The sequence below is a fragment of the Alexandromys fortis genome, unplaced genomic scaffold (genome assembly GCF_014885135.2).
Source record: "Alexandromys fortis isolate MF-2015 unplaced genomic scaffold, M_Fortis_MF-2015_v1.1 scaffold_24, whole genome shotgun sequence".
Classification (NCBI taxonomy): domain Eukaryota; kingdom Metazoa; phylum Chordata; class Mammalia; order Rodentia; family Cricetidae; genus Alexandromys; species Alexandromys fortis.
In genome coordinates, this window is record NW_026067906.1 from 10,954,744 (window position 1) to 10,980,445 (window position 25,702).

Here is a 25,702-nt window from a genome sequence, read left to right on the forward strand (position 1 = left end):
AAGTGTAACTTCATACTTTGATGGAACTTTCAGAAAAAAAAATCACAATATATTTTAAGACATGATGAATTTGGAGGAACTGGGTTTGAAAATCTGCCCAATGAGCTTGAGTAAGCTGTGAAAACTTTTCAAGTCTTATTTATAAACATCTGACTCCTTTAAAATAAGAATACATGCCTACACAAACAAATATAATCCTATAAGAAGCTGCTTCAAATACCAGCATCTCTGTTCATAAATAGGTACGTGTTTATTTGTTTAAGATTCAGTGTGGTATTATACTTAGTTCCCATTTTCTTCCAGACTCAAAATATGAAAGCCAGACTTTGACTTCCCGGGTTCCCTCTGCTCTGACAAAATAGCATTTTCTCAGCTAGAAGTGACACACCTTGAGGTCAAGGTCCTTTTCCTCACCCACATTATGGTGCTACACAGATGCAGGTGGTCTCACAGAGAGGTCTGTCCCATCCAGTTGTCAGAAGTCACATGACCCATCCAGGAAAATTAAGCATAGAGCTCAAGCAGAAGATGCTGAACTTGAGAACCAGAGCTGTCAGTCTCCTCCTAAAAACTGTAGATGAATATTTACTGATTGTCGATGACGCAGAACTGCTGATTAATGATCAAGTCAGCTGGAAAACACGTTTGGGAGTTTGTTACACGCATGCCTGTGCTCTTTATTAAATAAACCCACATTGAGATTGTTCATAACACTGCACTGAATCTCAAACAAATAAACACACCTTTTTAAAAGTCAGTTCAAAGCACCCAACTCCCCAGAGTTAGAACACAAACAAAGCAATCCAGAGTCTGTGTTTTTGATCCTAGGCAAAGGTTTTTTGTAATCCGGATAGCACCTTTATATGCACTGTGCGCAACTGATGTTCCAAGATCTGCTCTGAATTAGAAACAGCCGGGGAGAGTCAGATAAAGGCATACACAATAAACAACAGCCAATGCACACATAACCTAAAAGGAATTTGCCCCAAGGAAATTATCCCGATACCTGAACTTCTGATCACCATGCTGTCTCTGCAGACATTAGAAAACACATCCTTTGACTCTGTACTAACCATTTCATCTTATTTGGCCCCTATTCGTGACTTGCTATGATTTATCCCTATCCATCATTGTCGACCAAACTCAAAATCTATATCTTTTTCTTTTATTTAATTTTATCTTGCATACTAAACTCCATCTTTTTTTATTTTTTCATTTTTTTATTTTTTCCATTCAAAAATTTAAGGCTCAGCAGTTAAGAGCATTGCCTGCTCCTCCAAAGGTCCTGAGTTCAATTCCCAGCAACCACATGGTGGCTCACAACCATCTGTAATGAGGTCTGGTGCCCTCTTCTGGCCTTCAGGCATACATGCAGACAGAATATTGTATTCATAATAAATAAATCTTTAAAAAAATCTATATTCTTAAAGGGATATATTTTATAAGATTCTACTTATAGGAATACCTAAAGCAACCAAATCGAGAGACACAGAAAATGGGTTGGTGACTGTCAAAATTTGAAGGAGAAACTGACTGTAAAGATGCTTCGTGGATGCTTCAGCTGGCGAGAGAGAAAGTTCTGGCAATCTTACACTGAGCTATGAATACACCTGGTGCTATTGAGCAGTACAGGTGCAGATGTTTAAGATGATAATTTATTTCTGACCTTGGTCAAAAGTAAATTGCTTCATATGCCAAGTCTCGCCAATAATATATGCAAATATGTAAACAAACATACATGTGAAGACAATGTAATCTGAAGAAAAGAGAACAAGAAAAGCTAAGTGTACAGGGACGAGGAAGGACTGAATGCAGGTGATGGACAGGACTTATGAGTGAGGAAATAAAGCCAATTGTTTTTCTAGTTCTGATTCTGTCGTGGATTTTTTGGTTTGGGTGGTAGAACTGCGTAAAATATATCTGATACTGAACGTGTCAAATTTCATATGAAGCTTCACAGCTTCCAATTCTAATGCCAATTCTAACTATATATGTGTTCAAGTTGTATAGACATGAAGTCTGATTGATTTTGGTGTGTGACTTTTTTTAATTTTGCAAACTTTTCATAAAATTTAAAAAGTGAAAATTAAAAAATAAAATTTTTATCTGGGTATGGTGATGCATACCTGTAACCCCAGAACTTGGGAGACAGAGGCTAAAGGATTGCCACAGGGCAGAAGCTATTATGGTCTACATAGTAAGTTCTAGATCAGCCAGACCCGCATGAGACCCCCCCCCCATCTCAAAAACAAAAGACAAAAGATGATCCTAATAAAATAGATGGCTTTCAAACTACATTCTTGGATTCTGGGGAGGGAAGAATCAGTTCTCTTTAAGATGTGGCCCCTGTGACTCCACTGTGATCCAGAGAGTGGCCCCACATGCATGAGTATATGAGCTGCTCATGTTCAACTTGTGGATTACAAAAACCAAAAGAAAAAGAATAAAAGGACAAGAAGTTAGGAGAAGGTGGGTGTGGATCTTGGAAAAGTTAGGGGTAAGAATGGGCAGTGAATAAGGTAGAGACACATATGTCCTGTTTGCACAAACTTCTCAAAGATTAATAAAAATATAAATATATTTTAAATAACATAAATAACTACATTACTTTTCAATTTTATTCACTTTTTATTCATTCATTCATTGTGTGTGTCTGTCTGTCTGTCTGTGCGTGTGTATGTATGTGCCACAGTGCACATATGGAAGTCAGAGGACAGTGTGCAGGAACTGGTTCTCTCCTTCTACCATGTGGGTTCTAGGGATCAAACTCAAGTCTTCAGGCTTTGCAACAGCACCTGTACCCAGTGAGCCATGTTTCTAGCATGAAAACTATTAAGAAGTCTGGTTTTCAAGTCATCCTTGCCAGAAAGGATGCCACCCTCTCTCCCCAGATGATTATCTACGCTACTGGTTGCTTATCCATGGGACTACTTGCAATAACTACCATCTTAAACTATATGCATCAGTTTAATATGAAAAAAGAATAAATAACATTGCACAACTGCAAAGAAATTACCTTAAGATTAGAACCCACATCTTACACATAACCTCAATGCCTTCCATACAGTGATATTTGCTCTTCCTTGCTCTTATTTTATTATGGTAAGAATAATCAACATATGTTCCATTCTCAAAGATTCTAGAGCATTTCATCTTGTACTATGAAAACATTAGTCTCCATTTCTCCTTTCCCAGAGCCTGGCAACCACTGTTCTGTCTCGGCTTACATGGTTTCACTGTTGGAGCCAGCCCACATAGGCAAATTATGCAGTATTTGTCATGGATGCCTCTTTCCAGTTACTCTGACATTCTCCCATGGCAACCATGTAGTCAGTATCGCAAGACGTAGGAATGAATAATATTCCACTGCATGTGTATACTTAGGATTATTGTTCATATGACAATGAATATTTCGGTGATTTGTATGTATTGTCTTGTAAACACACTGTAATGGACATGAGACTGCTAATCTCTTTGAGGTCCTTAGTCCAAGTCTTCTGGACAAATACCTAGAAATGGGGTTGCTGGATCAAACAGTAGTCCTGATTTTTATGGAGAAAAGACAACACCTTCAACAAATGGTGCTGGGGAAAATGGATTTTCACATGAAAAAAATAGATAAATTAGACCCATACTCTGCACTAAAACTGGGTCCACATGGATTAAAGATCTCAATTTGAAAGCTTAGATGCCAAAACTGCTGAAGAAAAGGGAGGCAGGCGAAAGAACTGGCTTTCTGAACAGGACTCCGCTTGCCACTGAATCCAGGCCAACAAATGACAATTTGGATGTCACAGAACTTAAAAGCTTCTGCTCAGTTAAGAAGGCAATCAAGTGAGTAGAGAAGCCCACGGAATGGGAGTCAGCTACACAACTGACAGAGGGTTACCACCCAAATATACAAAGAACTCAAAAGAAAAATAGTCATGAAAACAAATGATGGAGTTAAAAAGTAGGCAAGGCGTGAAGCTTCAACAGTAGGAAAGAACTAAAGCCAACTAAGGAGTCCTGAGAGTGGGAGAAAGAGGCTTCTCCAAGGAAAACTGCACCAACTGGTTATCCACTACCAAATAGTCAGCTGGAAAGCATACATATGAATAACATTTACAGACTGAGCAGGTCATAGTTAGATATAGATCATATAAATGTATATATACATATATATACATCTAAAAACAATTAATGAAAAAGGAGGCTGTGAATTTGAAAGAGAGCAAGGAGAGATATCTGTGAGGGTTTGGAGCGAAGAAAGGGAAGGGAGAGATTATGTGATTATATTATAACCTCAAAAGTAAAAGGAAACAAACTGTTAAGATTTAAAAAAAAAATAAGATAGCTTAAGCAATTACCACAAAAATAAAGGACTATGGAGCTAAACAGAAAGTTATCAATAGAAGAAATAAAAAAAATGATAAGCTATATCTCAAAACATGTTCAAAATTCCACCAGGGAACTCCTACAACTGATAAAAAAAAAGAAACTTTCCACAAAGTAGCAGTATACAAAATTAATGTACAAAACTCAGTAGCCCTACTGTCTATAAATGTCTATAAATGACAAATGGACTGAGAAGGAAACTGAGGAAATAGCACCTTTCACAACAGCCTCAAATAATATAAAATAACTTGAGGTGACTCTAGCCATGCAAGTGAAAGACTTGTATGATGAACCTTAAAGACACTGAAGAAAGGAATTGATTGCCAACACTTTGCTAGTATGGATGCTCATGCTCCTTTAGCTCAACAAACGATTGTGGCTGCCCGAGTAAAACGCATGGCTACTCTGCAGAATGCAATGTCAGCACAATCTCTCTCCTTGGGAATTTATAATTTAGCATTTTATGATTGCTTCTCCTAAAAAAAAATGGGAGGAAAGGACCAGCTTTAATAGGACCTCGTCAGCCTGCGATCTCAGGGCTGAAGAACAAAATGTTATCAATTTTTTAACATAAAGATGGGAAAGGTATCACTATTCTTATTCTTTACTGTCATCGAAAGAGTAAATGAATCATCCAGGACTACATGACTGGAATGTGGCAGTACCCGGATGTGAGCTGCATCCACAGGCTTTTGCACCACAGTCCCTCCCTGCTCACTAGGTTCATCTTGCTCTCTCTCCCTGATGTGCAGGCGTCACTCTTCCAAGTGGCAGCTGGTGCATAAAGGAGGATCTTTCCAGCGGCTTGCGTAGACAGACAGGGGCTCTGTCATTTCTGCCTTCCAGTTTCCGGTTCACTGTCACTACATCTGCCCATAGCAGACATCATCATAATTACAGCTTTCTTCCTGCCTTGAGCCTGCTCATTACCGCGACCAAACAGCCAGCACCAGCCCGTCAGATTTGCAACCCAAAGAAAGTCCATCATGGGCATGGAAACCAGGAACCCTGGTGTCCATCTCAGATGTGGGATTATCCTCTGTATGCTGTGAATTCCATTGGTTGATAAAGAATCTGTCTTGGGCCTGGCAGGGCAGAATAGAGGTGGAGGGGCAGGGAGGGGTCACAGGACACTAAACTGAATGCTGGGAGGTGGAGTCAGGAGATGCCATGTAGATGCCAGACCTGGAACCTTGCCAGTAGGCCACAAGCATCATGGTAAAATATAAAATAATGGAAATGGGTTAATTCTAGATGTAAGAGCTAGCTAGCAATACATTTAAGATGTTGGCCAAACAGTATTGGAAATAATATAGTTTTGTGTGATTATTTCGGGTCTGAGCGGCCAGGAACAAACAAGCAGCCTCCTACTACACATCTCCGAACAGAGAGGGCCGTATTTCATCATGCTTGAGTACTGCTGACTCAGTACAGTGATTTCACTTGGATGTGGGCCTGCCTCAATTCCGCTCATGACAGGACAGAGGGAAGGAAGGGGCCCTCGGAACGTTGAGGTTATCGTATTCTACAACTAGATGTAAGCAGTTTGTTTTTTATCATTGTTTGGTTTATAGTGGGTGGTTTAATCTTTTTTTTTTTTCATTTTTGCTTTCAGACTTCTTAGTTGGACCAAAACACAAGCTTTATAGTGGGGGAAATGATCACGTGGCAAAAAGGAACAACTGAAGTGTAGCATTTCTTTCCCTTGTCATTGTGTTGCCAAGTCATTCTGGGAATTACAAAGCATAGTGTTGAATTAATCAGATGATGCTGCAAATGATTTTACCAGTTCTCAGAGGAAAGAACATAACAGATGCTTCAGTGTCGTCTTCTTGGGGCAGTGCTTTCCAGTGGATCACATGGTGAAAATGTTAGGAAACTGTTTTCCCTTCCAATGGATGCTCTTTAATGAGCCCTATAACAGTCAGAGTGGTCCCCAAACAACTGTGCAAATGCTTCGCTTTTCAAAGAAGCATTTTGATTAAATAATAAATGAGCAGGAACAGCATTCAGTGATCTGATCTTATGTTTTGAGGCCATTTCTCGCTGATTAGCTTGAATCAACATGGAAAATCCAGGGCTTTCACTCATTGCATCTTTATTTTGGTCCTTATTGCCCTTTCCTATGCCAATACACCCAGTATAAACCTCAAAGGCTTCAGGAAAGTGCCACAGACCCTGCGCCAGTTACCCACAAGTTCCGCTCTTCTAAAACCTCTGCCTCCAGCTCACCTTGTTTCCAGTCTCTAAGCCCGAAATCTCCCATTTTAATACGAGCCTGCCTTATTCCTTCTCTGTACAATACACCAGAATAACACCTCCCTTCTCAATTTCCACCTCCTGCCCACCTCCCATTTCCCTCCCTCTTTCTTCACTTCCCCTCCCCCTCCCTCTCCAGTCCTAAGAGCAGTCAGGGTTCCCTGCCCCTTGGGAAGTCCTAATGTTGGCACGCAGAATAGTGCATTGCACTATAGCATTTCATACAAACTCTCTGTCCACCCCTTTTCTCATTGATGTTCCTCTTCCTCCCACCCACCCCCAATAGACCTATTTCTACCTCCATGTCACATGTATTCTATTACCCTCCCCTCCCATTGCCTTAAGATCTCTTCCTATCCTTTAACGGTCCCTTTTGTAGTTTCATGGACTTCACAAACGCACACACATACACACATTAAAATACAGGGTTTTTTTGTCTCTCAGTTTGTAGATGTCTTTGAAATTGGGGTATGATTCATGGAGAAAACAAGTAACATCTTGCTTTTTAATCTAGCCAACTAGCCTATGCCATTTAAGCGGTGAGTAGAGACCCTCTGCGTGTAAGGTCACCTGCGTTGAGAGGGCTCACTGATACTTCTGGCTCTGTTGGCTGTGGTTGGCTGGAGCACCGTTGCATCGTTTCTCCCCGCTCCCCTGTTAGCCTTTGAGGTTTGCTATGGCACATGATGGGCTCCTTCTGAGTACTCTTCGGCTCATAGAGTTCTCTCGTGAAATATATTTTTGCTGGTGCCCTTGTGAATGAAGCTTTCTTCTCCCTCCATGCATACTATTTCTGGAAGCATTCTCTGCAGCAGTATGTGGTTGTGAACTCTCCTGGTGTTTGGTTCTCTTGTGTTCTTTTTTTTTTAACATCTCTTTTAAACTATAATTTTGCTGGATATTTTGCTGGGTATAATCATCTTTGCCGGCAATTAATTTGCTCTCAGGAACTAAAACGTGTTGTTTCCTGCTTTTTTGGCTTTTAGGTAGCTGGTGAGAAATCAACTTTTAACTTGCTCTCTTTTCTTTCTTGACTCTTTTTGTCTTCTATCTTTGACATTGTTTTTTCTTGCAACTTCTTAAATGAGTCGTTTTCTGGAGCCCAGCTTCAGTCTCTCATCCACATACTTCTTAGTTTTCTAACATTTATTTTGGAGAATTTAGATCTGATCCTTTCTCTTATATCAAGGTGTTCAACAATTTCTCATAGCTTTTAAATCAAACCCAAAGTTGTCCCCAAGGAAAAGGGGAGGAACATGGCCTCTCTAACTTTGCTGTCCATCTCACACTATGTGATATCAAAGCTATTACAGTTTATTGCCTTTTCTATTTATGATATTTCCTGTATCTTTATCTCTATTCAAATTCATTTGTGTGCCTGATTCTTATATAATTATAACATTAAGGAAAACAAAATAAAAGTGTTTTACTATCTTTGAGGTTTAAAGGGCATCCATACTAGATGTTCTCAGTAATGATAGGTTATAGTGATATAGAGAAACATTCTGAAAGAAGAATTCAAGGAGCTAGGCAAAATAATTTTGAGGCATAAGACAACTACCAAGGCAGAAAAAAATTAAAGGGGAAAATATCCAAGAAATAAAAAAGTGCAAAAAGCTCAATTTGCACCCTAAGGCTTTTTCTGATGTGAATATAAGTTAGCACAATCACTTTAGAAGACTGTTTGGCAATAACTACTAAAGCCAACCTACCATTGCCTTACAGCCAAGCAAATCTGCTCTTATACAATACACAGAAATGTACATTAAAAACCACATAGAAAAATATTCACAGTAGTAATATTCATAATAGCCCAAATTGGGAGCAACTAGTATTTTCATTAAATAACAGGATTATGAATAACTTGTACATTAGAATGCCATACAACAATAAAAAATGACTGCTACTCACAATAGAAATGGTGAACTTATATACATAATTATATGAAAAATGTCAGCCTTAAAAGTGTACATACTGTAATACCTCATTTATGCCAATTACAAAAGCAGGCAAAACAAAATGCTTGTTCGAAGTCCAGATAATGGTTTTCTTTGTAGATAAAAATGAACACAATAATTGTATCATGATAACATTCATCCGAATTGTATTTCCCCTAGAGGCATCAATTTTATGATCGTTTTTTCCAGCTGTCTATGATTGTGCAAGTTTTGACATGTACGTTACACTCCAATAAGAAAAGAGTACATTTTTATCTAAATAGAAAATATTACTGTGTAGAATTGATAAAAAGAATCTAAGTTAAAGCCGTATTTTAGGAAAACAACTCATTTTAAACTGGATATCTCAGCATCCTAAAGATCTGGTTTTTGCTAAATTACTAAGAAATTACAACCACAAATGGGTATGATATATATATGTATGTATTCCTACTGCAAACAAAAATTTATGTAGCAATTGTACTTGTGTACAATCAGTAAGCTTTCTGTGTTCTCACAAAAGAGAGCAGAAATCAATTGTGTTGGGTCTTTCCAGCTGACATCACCTGTGAGCCACTTGTCGATTTTATTTGTTTTAGGACTTGGTCCAAGCTTTCGAACTGGGACTTTTGGATTCCCTTGTACTTTGCAATAAGGAGCTATGCTCCTTATATAATTTGTCTTTGCCTGGCAAGATCTGCAAGACCGTGTGTGTGTGTGTGTGTGTGTGTGTGTGTGTGTGTTCCAATGCAAGTAGAACCACACAAATAGGGACTGCCTTTTAAAAGTGCAAAAGAGAGTCTGACAGTTTCCAAATGTTTCTCCAGTTTTCAAAATCAGAGGAAAGTTTATGCTTAAAGATATATGTAAAAAATGCCACTAGAAAGCTGAGGAGACATCTCAGTTAATAAAGTATCTACTGCTCAACCTTGAAGAGCTAAGTACAAGGGCACCTGTCTATATACCCAGCATGGGGAGGTAGAGATTGCAGGATTCCTAGAGTTCACTAGCAATTGACTCTAGCCATATCCTTGATCCCCGAGTTGGATGAGAGATCCCACCTCAAATTAGATGGGAGCTGGAAAGAGATGGCTTAGTGGTCAAGAGTACTTGCTGCTCTCTTAGAGGACCAGAGTACAGCTCCCAGTCCCTACGTCGGGAAACTCACAACCACCTACAACTTTATATCCAAGGATATCCAATGTCCCTCGGCTTTGAAGGCACTTGAACACTCTATCTATCAATCAATCGATCAATCAATCTATCGATCTGTCTACCTATCTCTACCTTTATCTCTCTCTGTCTCTTACACACACACAAAACTGTGAAAAGTGAGGAAGACATTGATGTCATCCTCTAACCTCCACATGCAGGTGCTCACACTTCCACACAAGAATATACATGCACTACCTCCATCACCTGAGCCACAACAAGAATTAGATCATCAGTTTAGATCAGTAGATCTTAAAGGTGGAAAGATAGTAACAAAGGTTTTCATACAAATCACCTGCAGCAAAGGGGATACCAACTGAGATGTTGCAGTTGGTACACACCTTCTAACTTCTTGCCTCTACCTGCTGGATATGGTGAAGCAACTAAAATCCCCAACCTACATACAAACTCATACCTGACAAGTCCCTCACTTTCCCCCAACAACATCAGTAGAAACTTCATCAAACGACTGAGACACATAATTTTGATAAAATGGTATTTTCCCCCTTTGGTTTGCTTTTGTCGGTGCCCTCCCAAGAACGAAAATCTGACTCTAAATCACTATGACATGTCACCAAACTATGGCATGAAGTCATAACACATATGGCTTGTGTGTTAGCTGTTCTTTCTGGAGTCTTATTTGCTTGGCCACCTGCAATATCAAATGAGTGTGTTTCCTATCGATGTTCCTGGCCTGACAATTAGGAAATAAGAACCTTTATATCAAATGCTTCCTGAAACAAAGGCTTTGCCTTCCCTGCGGAAGAAGGAATTCCACCTATGGAGCATAGTGCCAGCAACTATCCAATAGTGACCTTCTTGTTGGGCAGACATACAACCATATCAGATTGACCTAGTCAACTTCCAGTCATGTTATATAAACCACTGTAATAAGGTTTTGTGTGTGTGTGTCATATGTGAGTTTATATGTGTGTTTCTCTGAACTCACGACCCAAAGTATACTATTTATAATAAATAGATATTTATTGGTTCAGATCATACTGACTTTTTATGTAACAACATATACCATAACATTTTCTTCTACCTTCTACCTTCCAAAGCATTCCCTAAAATGCTGAAAAATGCTGGTTGTCTATTCCTTGCACGCCTGCCAGACTTTAGACAAGATTAAAAGGGAAGTAGGATACTGTTCCTGAATCCAAACACACAATTACTGTATCACAGGGCCTCTATAATTAAGATTCCTTTCTCCCTGTAGTGAAATGTATATTAAAACATGCAAGACAAAAATTCCATAACCTAGTCTCACTGGAAACAACATTGGTAACCCTAGGCTTTCCTTTCTACTATCTGTGTTCAGGCACAGAAATAATGATACCACATTAGCAGAAATAACATCAGCCCTCAGGGTGCTGTCCCTACCTTTCTTAGATCCTCTTTTCTCTGAAACCACCCCCTCTCTAGGCCCATTTTTAACTCCCATTGGGGTGTTTCAAGAATGAGAAAAAAAAAGAACTATTTTCTGTCTCCATCTAATCTCATCTTACCTTACGCCCCTCCACCTTGTTTTTTCAGCGCTTCTTTCAGGAAGATCCAGTGTTGAGCCTGAGATCTTGGGGGTGGGGTGGGTTGGGGATAAGGGGGGATGGGGAGAGAAAAGTGAGAAGGGGAGGAATGGGGGAACTTGGGGAAACAGGAAGATTGGGATAAAGGAAGGATGGATAGGGGAGCAGGGAAGCACATATCTTAGTTAAGGGAGCCACCTTAGGGTTGGCAAGAGACTTGAACCTAGAGTGGCTTCCAGGAGCCCAAGGCGATGTCCCCAGTTAGTCCCTTGGGAAGCTGAGGATAGGGAACCTGAAATGACCCTATCCAATAGCAATACTGACGAATATCTTCCATATCACCATAGAACCTTCATCTGGTGATGGATGGAGATAGAGACAGAGACCCACACTGGAGCACTGGAATGAGCTCCCAAGGTCCCAATGAGGAGCAGATGGAGGGAGAACACGAGCAAGGATGTCAGGACCACGAGGGGTGCACCCAACCACCAAGACAGTGGGGCTGATCTATTGGGAGCTCACCAAGGCCAGCTGGAATGTGACTGAAAAAGCATGGGATAAAACCGGACTCTCTGATCATGGCGAACAATGAGGGCTGATGAGAAGCCAAGGACAATGGCATGGGGTTTTGATCCTACTTCATGTTCCGGCTTGGTGGGAGCCTAGCCAGTTTGGACGCTCACCTTCCTAGACATGGACGGAGCGGGGAGGACCTTGGACTTTCCACAGGGCAGGGAACCCTGACTGCTCTTTGGACTGGAGAGGGAGGGGGAGAGGAGTGGGAATAGGGGGAGAAGAGTGGGAGGATGGGGAGGGAAATAGGAGGCTGGGAGGAGGCGGAAACTTTTTTTTTCTTTTCCTTTTCTCAATAAAAAAATAAACTGTGCAGTCTGCTGTCCGTGGTGCTGATTTCTAGACCAAGACTCCCTCATCTTAAGGGCACAAAATTCCATCTCATGCCAAAAACTGCTCCAAACACTTGAGTCTGAGACTTGGATGTTAGATTTTGGCACAAAAGGCTTTGAGTATACCCATGGTATTGGAAACAAGTTTTAATTGAAAATACAAGTGCGACTGATAGGTCAGGGCTCTACATGTACCAAAGTTTGATATTCTCTTCAGCCACCCCGCAAAATCCTCCATTATTTTATAGCGTGCTTGTCCAGTAGGCACCAAGAAAATGTTGCTCTTAGTGTGTTGGCAATTTTTACAACATATTGTTTTATTTTTACCCTTCTCCTATAAATTAATACATAATCATCGACCTGGAGAGCAAATAGCAAGCAGCATATTGTATTAAAACAAGGTGCCCAATTCTAATTATCAAGTTTGTCTATTATTTCATTCTCTCATGCAATAGGCTAATTCTCAATGCTGACAGACTTTCTTCCAAGCAGATTCGTAATGAACCTGTCCTGGTGGGTACAATGCTAAGAAGGATGCAAACACTGACTCGGGATCCACCTGCACCATATTCCATTAGCAACTAGTTTAACCCGAAGAAATTTATGATTTTATATTCTTTTTTTGTAACTGAAGAATTCATAACCTCAGCTTAATTAAGAGACCTTAATTCAGCATGCTCGCTGACTTGAATCTGCTGATTCTAATCTTGCAGGTGAGGTAACTACTATGGATGAACTTTGAAATTGAGCCCAGCACAGTTCCATCCATCCTTAGCTGTGAGAAGTTTCTCCAACCATTGATTCATTCCTGTGCTTGTGCCTCAGCACTCTTAGCTCTGAGATTATTAACAATGAACAATACCCCAGGGCTTCAACAAAGGCTAGATTACATTAATAAGCAACATAGGTATGTGTGGATGCATATATGTATCTATGGAGTTACAGCAAATAGTAACAATTTCATATGAATTTGCTAATGCTACTAAACAGTTGCTGAGTAACTATTACCAATTATCCACTCCTAGAAAAAGATTCTTAGTGACTATAAAAAAACTGCTGTGATTTAGATATTTGGTTTATTTCAAAATGTAGTTTTTTAACTTATTTATTTATTCATTTATTTAACTCTTCTATGCCACTGAACTGATAGACAAACTTCATATTGTACAAATGTTTGTTATTATTCATAATAAAATATAAAATTCTTTCACATGCCAGCACTGGAAGATATCTTGTTTAGTAGAAATTTTCAAGCAAATGTTTATTACAGGCATAAAGACATCTTTTCTATGTAAATATAATCATGCATCTTTATTAGCATGTGGCATGGATATATTTTCTAGGCAATATATAACTTCTGAGTGTCAAGCTATATAATTTAATATTATTGTACCAAAATAAATGTCAAAAATGTCTTTATTTTGACTAAGAGATACATCAACAAAGATAGAAAATATATTGCCCACTTGTATGTTTTCCTTATTTAGTAGCAAGAGTGAATTAATGAAATAAAAAATAGACTTCAATGAAAACTAAAATACCCAGTAATATATACTTTGAAATTCATAACTGATTTGTTCCTAAGCACCAAAAATGAGAAGCAGCCCATGTTGCCAGTCAGTGAGTAAAGAAGTCAACAAACTATAGTATTAATTATCACACTGGGTATTATCACACTGAATATTTTCATATCCTGGCATAATACTCAGAAATAAAAACATGGCATGATGTTATAGGTGTAACCAACAGCTCTCTGACTGGATTTGAGCCCTGTTCCATTGGGCAGACCCATGTGTGGTACTGACAACCTAGTCAAGAGGCTTTGGCCAGAGAAGAGATTGCCCTAGAGGAGAACCTACTCCTAATGTTTTAACTACCTTATGAATGTTCATATTTATGCCCACAGATTAGCAGTGCTCCCAGATTCAGAGAAGCATCTTATAACTATGGGCATCAGTTAATGTAAAGGGTTGTAACCAAAGTGCCAACAATAAGGAATGGCAGAGTGCCTGGTCCTAAACAGGACAGATAGATCACACCCCTCCAAGGCTCAGGGAACATTGTGGAAGAGGAGGTGGAAGGAATATAAGAACCAGAGGGCAAGGCAGTGTGACATGAGTGTATGTCTTCTGGATGTGGACAGCTAAACTCATGAACTCGACGCAGTTGTGGCTACTTGCACGCAATGGGATCCATTAACTTTTTAGCATGAATGAGAAAGAAATTCAAGAAGCACATCTCTCAAGGAACTGTTGGTAGCTAATGGTCATTTTAATTTGTCATAGACCCAGTGAGAAGTAGCCCGTGCTCAAGTAAATCACCTCATGTAAACAACTATTATTAAATTCAATGGGATACACACACACACACACACACAACACTGGAGGAGGAACTATTGGAAAGTCTTCCCACAGTAGAAGACATGGTGTGAGAAAGAATAAAGTCTAAATTTCACTCTATACATGTATAAATTGGCAAAAATTAAATTTTTCAAAAAGAGAGAAATCTGAGTGATAGCCTTTCATTCTGCTTAGATTTACAGTGTCTGCCATATGAAAGCAGCAATATTCCCATCATGATTCAATAAATATTCACTCGCAGCCGCCTGAGCCCTGAGAACACACCATAAAATAGGTATTTCAGCAAAGAAAATATTGTATGACCTTTACAGATACCCTGGTGGCAGGTACTTCAGCTCCTATTCACAAATGAAGAAATAAGTACAAGGATGTTAAGAAACTGCCCAAAGTCTCATGGCCAATATACAGCAGGCCTGCCCTTTGCTCTCAGGCTAGTGGTGATTTTTAAGACTATAAGGCAACAACCATCTCCAAAATCTCTTTAAAAACCACTCCGCTTTGTCCCTTACTCCCACCTTGTAAAATACTTAACTCTGATTTGGTCACTATGCTTTCTTTGTCCACCCAAATGACTGGGCTGCTGGTGTGGTCTCCTTGACAGTGTGGTCAAGGAGAACGGTACCATAGCCAAGTAATTTTCCTCGATGGGGAAGAGAGGTATCACATTACAGAAAGCTCTAATGTGAACATGGAGTCATAGGAGTTAAGGATTTTCAGAAAGAGTAAAGATCACAGATCTATTGTATGTGTAGTAATAGCTGTGATAAAAAAAAAATTAAGTAGTAAAACATAATAAAAACATGCTCAGAGCTTTGCATCTTTCCATTGTGGGATATTTGTGTACACTGTGAAGATGTGTCTTTGGCAAGGCATCTTCTGACTGGTTTAATAAAGAGCTGAATGGCCAATAGCTAGGCAGGGAGAGGCTGGACAGGATTTCCGGGGACAGAGAGGACTCTGGGAAGAGAAAAGGTGACATCATCAACCAGACACAGAGGAAACAGGATGGGTAGCACGGAGACAGCAGCGGGATGCAGATCAAGTGGGACATACAAGACAGAGGAACAGCAACTGGGCCATGCGATAGATTGTAGATTAATAGAAACAGGTTAATTAAGTTATAACAGCTAGATAGACAAAAAGCCTATGCTATACACCAAGTAATATTAATATTCACAACTAATATTAAATCTCTATGTTGCTGTTTGTGAACTGGTGGCCCAAAAAACAAAATCCTGCTATATCTCTCATTTCCATGTGTTCCAAACCTTTCAAGTTGGGAAGTCAAAGGTTGGAGTGATCTGGGAGGAACTGGGGTAGGGAATCATGATCAAAACACGTTGTATGGAAAAAGTCAGTAAAATAAAAAGAATTCAGCGTCCTTATATCAAAGCTTGTGCATTCCATGACTAATGTAAACCATGTATCATCACTGACTATTTTGAACATAGCTATTAATTCTTAATCAGCAATTATTGATAGCTATATTCCAAATAATAAAAGACCAAATGAAGAGCTGCTTTCATGTATATTGCACTGAATCACAACATCAATACAATTCTTGACTTTATTATTAAACTCAAAATAATGAATGCCCTGATAATACGAGCTACTTCCACCATCATCTCATAACTCTTTGTCCTTATGACTCTGTATAACTTTTCAGATGTCCCTGCCAGCCCTCAGGTCATATATTTCTATTTAAACTTGAATAACTGAAAAGGAATGAAATTTATAAACTCTACAAATATATCAAAGATTTCATGCCAAAATAATTTAAATTAATGCTTTTCTGATTAATGTCATTCATTTATCAAATATTGTGCAACTTGGGAAGAAAGCAGTCACGGTGCTTGGAAGAAATTATTACAGGGTTAGTTAAACACTTGAACTCTATAGCCTCTTTGATTTTCTTTTTTTTTAAAAAAAAATTCCTCAAAATCTTTCCAAAATTAACAACTTTACCGTGTCTGGTAAAAGAAAACACCCCTAGTGACTTATGAATTGTCTCAGACTCTCTCGACACGGAGCTGCCACTGTTAGAATCACCATTGTCTCAGGTTGGTGCTGTCGTGTGTGTGTGTGTGTGTGTGTATGTGCTCATGCACCCGCAGGCTGGCTTTCTCTTACTCTCCCATCCTTTCATTAGCTCATAAAACGCTTGGGATGGAAATCACATCGACAGCTAGTCCCTTGCAACTCCCGGTAAAGCTGCAAAATGTTTGCCCGTTGCAACTATTTAATCAACACTGGCTCACTGCCTGCAGGCCGCAAGTGACAACTCAGTCATAAAGAACCCATGGAGCTTCTCGAATTTATGAAGCTAATTTCTTATGTTTCTGTGAGAGGCATGTATCAAAATAGTTTCTCATCTTAAATGAGATCAACCTGTCTAATCAGATAAGCAAAGGAATGTCATGTCATACATTCACCGCGGCCTGCTATTTATGACAGCAGCTTCTCCAGTGTTCAAGATTTAAACTTGCATGAGTAAAATTAGAAAGGGATTGGCTCTGTTGGTATCATTTGTTCATTTTGTTATTCCCCAGATTGAAGATATGTGATGCCCAACTTGGGAAAGATACACTAACCATCATATTTCTAAAATAATACAAAAAGCCAAATAAGTATGATAAATCACATATTGGAAGCATGTTGGACTTGACTCTGGATGTTTCTCTGCTCTGATCTTGGAACTACTATGTCTTGTAATGTCACCTAAAAAACTACAGGCAACTATTGATGCAGGAAGGAGGAGAATAGGCCTCTCCCAGGTATGAGACATTTTGTTGGATGTCGGATGCAGAGTGGTCACACCTAAAACCATATATACACACAAACAATAAAAATGGACTCAGCAGGATATATATATGCAATATATATAAATAAGTATTTGCTGCACATATATTCAATAAATACAATGCAGTTGTTTATTATATTGGTATATACCTATTTTATATAAAACATATGTATTGGGTTATAAATAAAACTATAGGGCAATTTTTAAGTTAGTGATTGAAGGAAGAGAACCACACCCATTTTATTTGGCTTATTCTTCCACATCATAGTTGATCACTGAAGGAAGTCAGGGCAGGAACTCAGACAGAGCAGGAACCTGGAGGCAGCAGCTGATGCAGACACCATAAAGAAGTGCTGCCTACTGCTTGCTCCCTCTGGCTTTACAGCCTGCTTTCTGATAGAACCCAGGACCACCAGCCCAGGGATGGCACCACCCACATGGACTGGGCCCTCCTCCACCAATCTCTAATTAAGAAAATGTACTATAGGCTTGCCTACAACTCAGTCTTACAGAGGCATTTTTTATTGAAGTTCTCTCCTCTCAGACGACTTCAACTTGTGTCAAGATGACATAAAACTAGCTAGCATACATACACACACAAATCATTCAGAGAGAATAGATTTTATACATCATCAAAAATAATGATATATCACTAAGAGTAGTAGAAGCAATGAAGCAAGGCAATGACCACTAAGCTGAGAAGGAGGGTGATTTACCATGTAGAATTCTGTACCCAACTCAACTATCCAGTGTAAGTAAGTATGGGACAAATGCAGCTGAGAATCTGCATATCTCAAAAGCTTCACCTCCCAACCTATTATTTTCCAGAAACTGAAGGATGGATCCACTAAAATGGAGAATGAATATAGGGAAAGAGTTGTGATTGAAAGGGGAGTCTCAATCCAGATAGAGAAGGAGTTTTTGTGATGACATTCTGAAGAAAACTCTGTGGCAAATTTAGGAAACATTGTCTAAAGTTGAATAGGGAGGCGTTCCTGAGAAAATTATCTTCCAGAGATGATAGAATATCTCTTCTATTTGTGCTTCGAAGATTTTGACAACTGGAGAACACAGGGTTAAATTTGTGATAAGTGCATTCTCTTCTCTAACTAGCAGGGTGAGGTAGGCTATGCTTGTAATCCTAGCAACTCCTAAGGCTCGAAATGGAGGATCACAAATTCAGGGCAGACTGAGCAACATAAACCTATCTAGAAAAAAATTTACAGGTAGAAAGGAAAGAAAATTAAAAGGAGGGAAAAAAGAAAAGTCATGCAACACTATACTTAAGAGTAACCAGGGACCTGGAGCAAAGGCTCAGTGATGAAGAGCATGAGCTGTTCTTGCAGAAAACAAGATTCCCCGACAGCCACAATGCTGCTCACAACCCCTGTAGTTCCAGCTCCAGTGGATCTGCTGCCCTCTTCTGGCCTCTGTGGGATTTATATGCACAAATGCATACACACATACACACACACACACAATTTAAAAGAAAATACTTAACAATTAAAAAGCGTAAACATCATTTGTGTGGTGCCAGCTATTAAATTTCTGAATATGAGTTCACCCACATATCTAAACACTGTAAGTACACTGAGAGGATGGAAGCGTGTGAGAGAGGCTGGGAGGAAAAGGGAGGCTGTAAAAGTAGTGAGCCTTCATCTTCCACAGCAGGAGAATGGTCGATAGTGGCCCAAACTGCAAACTCCATAAATAAGTGCAACTTACTCAGAAATCTCCAGATGTAAAACGCCAACACCAATGCCTTAATGAGCTTCAATTGTTTATACTTGGCAGAGGGGATCGTGGAGGTGAGGATGTTTCATAGGAGGAACCATGAGAGGCTTAAAGAATTATTATTATAGAATTATAGACCGGGCTGTGGGTCTCTCTGCAACTCTTAACCCCCTTCCATTCCTAAAGCTTCTTTCTCACTAGCAATATGCTGTCTATTTCTAGTTCATGCTTAACTTGAAGGGCACGACTTTTTCTCAATCATTCTCAATGTCCCTAATGCTGAAACCCTTAAAGACAGTTCCTCATGTTGTAGTGCCCCCCAGCCATATTGCTTTTGTCAATTCATAACTGTGATTTTTGCTACTGCTAAGAATTGTAATGTAAATGTCTGTTTTCTGATGATGTTGAGATCATTCGACCCTTAGAGCAGTCATGACCCAGAGGTTGAGAACCAATGCTGTATTCCTGTCATTTTGCCCCATAGGAAGAGGTAGGAAATACAAGCAACAATGAGAGCAGGTCCTGTGTCATGAGTTACTATAACTTGTGGGTTGACATCATCTTCCCACTGGAGGACTCAACTGCAAAACTGTGAACATAAAGCTCGGAATCTGAACGCTATGAAATTAAAACCAAGGCAGGCATATGAGGAAAATAAGAATGACAGAGAACAACAAATCAAATCAAATCGTCATTAGACGATAATTAAGACCAAGCCCCTGAATAAATCTACAGATTCCCAGGGATACTAATGATATAAATTGATGGTTTATCTGTTTCTTCATCAGCTGTCCTCACCACATGTCAGTGTTAATCACTCCTGTCCTTTGTTTTCAAATACCTCCTGAGGGTCTGAACTCAGCAAAAAACAGCCAACCACCCCGACTCGAGTATAGACTGTGGGATCAAGGCTTCTCGTGGCTCGGTCTATCTTCTGTCTGTGCCTTTCCCTGACCTTTGGAAGGTCAAATATTAACTTCAAATCATAGGATCTGGTTAGATCCTGGATTCCTGGAACTTGACATTCTGATTCAATCCCTACTGAACAGTCGGGAATGGGACTTGTCACAACTGACAATCTTTCTAAGGTGAGCATTTCAGGCTCAAATTTTTCCTATTGTTTAACCAAAGTAGCTAGAGTCGTTATCCAGAGCAAAGAACATCTCCCTCTCTGTTGCGACTTGGTCTATTGATCTTTTGCTTCACAGCTGCCTTTTCCGTCGATTTATGCAAAACCAGCAAGTGTGGAGGAGGATGGAAATGGTGATAATTAATTTCATTATGACTTTAACCTTAATATACGAGAGCAGAAGAGAGTTTAATTAGAGAGTGTCTGACATTAATTTTCTTTTATTACGCAGTTTCTCTGTGCCGGCCACTGTGTTGGACACTTTATATAATATTATCGCTAACCTTCAAGGTAAAGCTTCAAGATGACTGTTTCCTTGCAGCTTGTAAGTGGATACATCAAGCTCTGAACAACGTAGTCTTTTCAGGATTGTCCAACAAGCCACACAACTGTGTGACCTGGTTGAATCCTGTCATCCTTCAGTCAATATGAAAGGAGGTGTACCCTGGTAATGGTAAATTATACCTAACTCAGAATGCCTTTACAAAGATTAAGAAATAAAATAAGATAATGCAACTCAAGTTCTGAGACTAGCACCCTGAATTCAGAACGTTTAATACTTGTTAGCTCTTAATATGATTATCACTCTCATCATATATCAGTGATAGAGTATTGTTTCCATCCTTCTGTTCATATTGCTCCTCTCCATTGGCCAAAGGGAAGAGAGATGCACTATGCCTTGAAGTAAAAAGGCTCCTGATTTAAGGGCATTATTCCAGCAACTGCTCTTGTTCCAGATCTTGTCTACTAATTGGTGCACAATGACTGCAAGACTGAGCCTGTTCTGTTCATGTCCAGCCTGGATGTTTAACAGGAATTAATACCCAGCCTGGCCCGATTATTTTAACTAGCTCAGTCTTTCAGCAAGGGAGTTACTAAAAGGCTTGTGCTAACTTTGAGTTGTCAGAGATGCCATCATGAGTAAGGACTGCTTATTGAAGAGTGCCCCCTGCTCCTTCCCTTCCTCCTCCCCTACCCTGGGGAAACAACACATGGATTTTTGTGCTATTCACGGCATTGTTCTACTCTGCGAACATGGGGCAAGTGTATTTCTAGTTGATGGTGGGTTCCACCTATGAACTGCTTTGCAAAGATTAGTCCCATCAAGAGATACTCATAATGTCTCACACCCTCCACTGGTTATCATTTCATGGATTGACCTTAAAATCTTCCTATAGTTTCCTTCACTTGTTCCCACGTGATATTAAGGTTTATTAAATTCCTCTCCTTGATTCTCTCCTATTAAATGTTACTGGCTTACAGGTGATTTTCACCTCATATTCTCAACACCTGGGCATCTCCATGCCTAGGTCAAATTCTGATTTTCTGACTCTATTTCTTATTTCTAACTCTTGGAAATATTGGTTGCCACATAGATGCCTAAGACTCCTTGTTCTTCTCCTTTTTTATCTCTCTCTTTCTCTTGTGTGTGTCTATTTGTCTCTCTCTCATCTCTGTATGTGTCTGTCTCTCTCCTCTCTGTGTCTGTCTTCTCTCTGTGTATCTCTCCTCTCTCTGTATGTCTGTCTGTCTCTCTTCTCTCCTCTCTCTGTATTTGTCTATCTCTTTCCTTTGTGTGTCTGTCTCTCCACCCCCTCTCGTAGTTGTAGATCAGAATTAGTCTTTCGGCTACTGCAGACCATGTCTACCTGCCTGATGGCCTGCTGCCATGCTCGTTATCATAATGGTCATTGGCTCACCCTCTGATACTACAAACTCAACAAACTCCCTTCTGTAAGTTGCCTTGGTCATAGTGTCTCATCACAGCAATGGGAAAGTAACTAAGACAGAGTAACTGGTCTTTTTCAGAGAGGCAGTGTTTCCCACAGGAAGCAAATCCATTAAAAATCCTGTAAGAACTCATCAGGTAGGGACAGCAGCACTGAATTTGGTTTTATCCCTTTATAAAACAGAGATTGTCAAATAGACAAAACTCCCCAGTTTAAAACTTTTTAAATAAACTTTTGTTATGTTATGCTGCTAAAGAAAATCCCTGTTGAAGCTGCATCACCTTGATGTTCTAATAATTTTCAGATATTAATAAGCAAAATATAAAAGTCCATTAATATTTCACATAGAATGCAAATTCCATGGCACTTGGGAACAAAAGAACATTCACGTAATCTGATTTTTCTGGGAGAATCTTTGTACGTTGTCTGTCATCTCCTTGATATCTTACAGAGTTTTACCTCTGAGCTTTGAATATTGCACAGCCTGGCAAGAAGACAGATTGATAACACATGTTAATGTCTCTGAATTTAAAATGCTAGTAACTATTTGCCAAATAAATTTCCAATCTGCTGTATCAAGTGCTTCATAGAAACCACATTCTCTATATGTCTTATCTCTCATCATAAGTAGGGTAGAATCTATACAAGATCAAACTCTGCCTTTGAGCTATACTTCTTATATTTCGGTAATTTCCTTTACATTTAATTTTTTATGCAACTAAAACGGGAGACTGGGATGGTCATTTCTATCAAATTAAATGATCACTACAAAAATAATTAAGATATGGAAAAAATATTGCTTCATTCTTTTCACCAAAATAATCTACCTCAAATTTAGAACCTAAAAATCAAACTTCTGCAACACGGCTGTTTACACATTTGACTATCAGGGGTTTTCTTCCTCCATCGCTATATCATTTTTAAAGCTGTAAGCATCTCCTGATACATGGTTCAAAACAGAAGAAACCTTTGTATAACAGATTTGCTTCAAATAAATATTCCTGGAAATTAAAATGCATCAACTATTACATTTATTTAACATTTGCTGCTACTTAAGGACTGCGTTTCAAACCCTATTGTGGTATGCTATGCAAAAAAAAAAAATCTAGACATACAATGATTTAATATTTATATAAACATTTACCAATCAGCCTTACATGACCTCCATCATATCTGCCATCCTATCTCTGCTTTTTTTTTAAAATTGGGAGTGAAACTTGACAGTGTTTTCTTTTCTGCTTTGTATTAGCATTTTGAGAAAAATAATGTTTTCTCCCACACACCAAGAAAACATTTTACATTCTTCATTTTTGTTGTACAAACAATTTACATTCTTTATTTTTGTTGTACTTTATGGGGAAGTTGATGGTTAAATATTTAATATATCATATCACTTAGAAGTGATAAAGATTGTGGTTTCTTCTTTTCCTTCTTCCTTCCCCTCCTCCTTTCTTCCTTCCCGCCTTCCTTGATTTATTTTATTCTACCTTTTCCTGTTTTTTCTTTCCATATAGCCATCCAGTTGCTTCATTATAAGATAATAAATTGCTCCTGCTTTCCTTACCTTCTCGAAGGGGACCTTGATCATACATTAAATCCTGGCATTGATAGCAGGTAGGATTTTCACAGCACTTTCAAAAGGACGTGCATTGTTAGAAATGCTGCACAAGTTTTGCCTTTATAGCAATTCTATGCACTGTTGACCACTTTATCCCCATTTAAGGGGTAAGAAATTTGAAACTCAGAGGGTTTAATAGTCTACCCAAAGCCACAGCTGTTAAGTGGCAAAGCTGTAATTTGCACATCGGCGGTGTGGCTCCAGGATCCATGCACCTCACCACATGCGACTTGACTCTCATCTGCCGCATGGCCCTTGTTCTGCACACGCCCACCTCACTAGCAGTTTCTCAGCTGGCATCACCTTCCTAATTGCTATAGATTTGTGTTACATTTTGACCTTTACTAACAAATTTTCCCTCATTCTCTTTCAGTTTTCTTGCCCATCTATCAGCTAGTTATTAGCATACATTTCATCATTAACTTACTGAACTAAAAATCAGCTCTAATGGATTGTAATTGAAGAGAAAGGATGCTCTTTAACACCAAATCATCCCATTCTTGGTCATGCCCACATACTACTTCTACCTATATTGCAAATGCTAACGGCTATCCCATCGGCCCCCACAGCCATTCAGTTCCAAATAAACACACAGAGGCTTATATTAATCATAAAATATTTGACCTTTTAGCTCAGGTTTATTATTAACTAGCTCTCACAACTTAAATTGACCCATAATTCTTATCTATGTTTAGCCACATGGCTTGGTACCTTTTCTCGGTGCAACATTTTCATCTTGCTTACTCTGTGTCTGGGTGGTGACTGTGGACTGAGCCTTTCCTCTTCCCAGAATTCTCCTAGTCTGGTCGCCCCGCCTATACTTCCTGCCTGGCTGCTGGCCAATCAGCATTTTATTAAACCAATACAAGTGACAAATCTTTACAGAGTATAAAAGCATTATTGCACAACATTATATCTTCTTTTTGTGCCTAAAATAAAATGTTATGGTTTTCATCATGTAAATTACAAACATCTCCTCTTCATTCATCCACACACATTATATTTTATGTCCATATGTTTTCATTATATTCCTCACTCTTTAATGAAAATATCTGTTGAAAAGCTCTTGATTCTTGTGTCTCATTTTCCACACTGTATTGAATTCTCTTGTTTATTTCTAAGTTTCAAGTCAATTCAGTTCTACATGGGGTACTAAGTGATGTCTTTTGAAAATAAAAACATGACACATTAATTACAGTCCAATAGTTGTACTTATTATTTTTTTACTTCTCCAATTAAAATTTCCTGAAGAGGGGCTGGAGAGACTGCTCAGTGGTTACAAGCACTGGCTGCTATTCAGAGGACACAGGTTCAGTTCCCAGCACTTATATGGCAACTCACAACCATCTGTAACTCCAGTTCCAGAGGATCCCATACACTATACATACATGCACACAGTGTACACACATACATATAAACAAAACACTCATAAACTAAAATAAACCTTTAAAATATCCTGAACTATATTAAATATTTAATATGATCAATGATAGGGCAGAAAATATTCATTATCCTCTACTATCTATCCTCTTCTTCCCTTACAGAAAATCTTCATTTATAGTTGAGCATATGACTATTCAAAATAATAGATAAAATTCCAGCATGCTTTGCAATGAAATGTGATATTGTGATAAAGTACTGTCCACTCTTACAGAAGAATTATGTGCACAGCTTTTAGGAGAATCTTTAAAAACATCAGACAACACATTGTCTTCCCTTCTTTGACCATGGTAATTTTTTTTCTATATCATGAGTCTTTCTGGGATGGTGGCAGTGGTGGTTTCTGGGTTTTGTTTGTTTTGGAGACAGGGTCTCATGAATTCCAAGTAGGTCTAAAGGTCACTATGTAACTGAGGATGATCCTGAACTTCTAATCCTGCCTTCTGCCCCCATTTTCAGAGTGTTTGGGTTACAGATGTGTGCTAGCACATATGATCTTATTACGTGGCTCTGAAGACAAGCCTGGGCTTTTATTCATGCCAGGAAAGCACTCTGTCTACAGAGGTATATCCTCAGTCCCTACTATGTGAGTTCACTGTAAATAAGACACCTGGAATTTGTGTGTCACCTTGAAATCTAGTGATGAAGGGAATGTTACGTCTATAAAAAATCCTA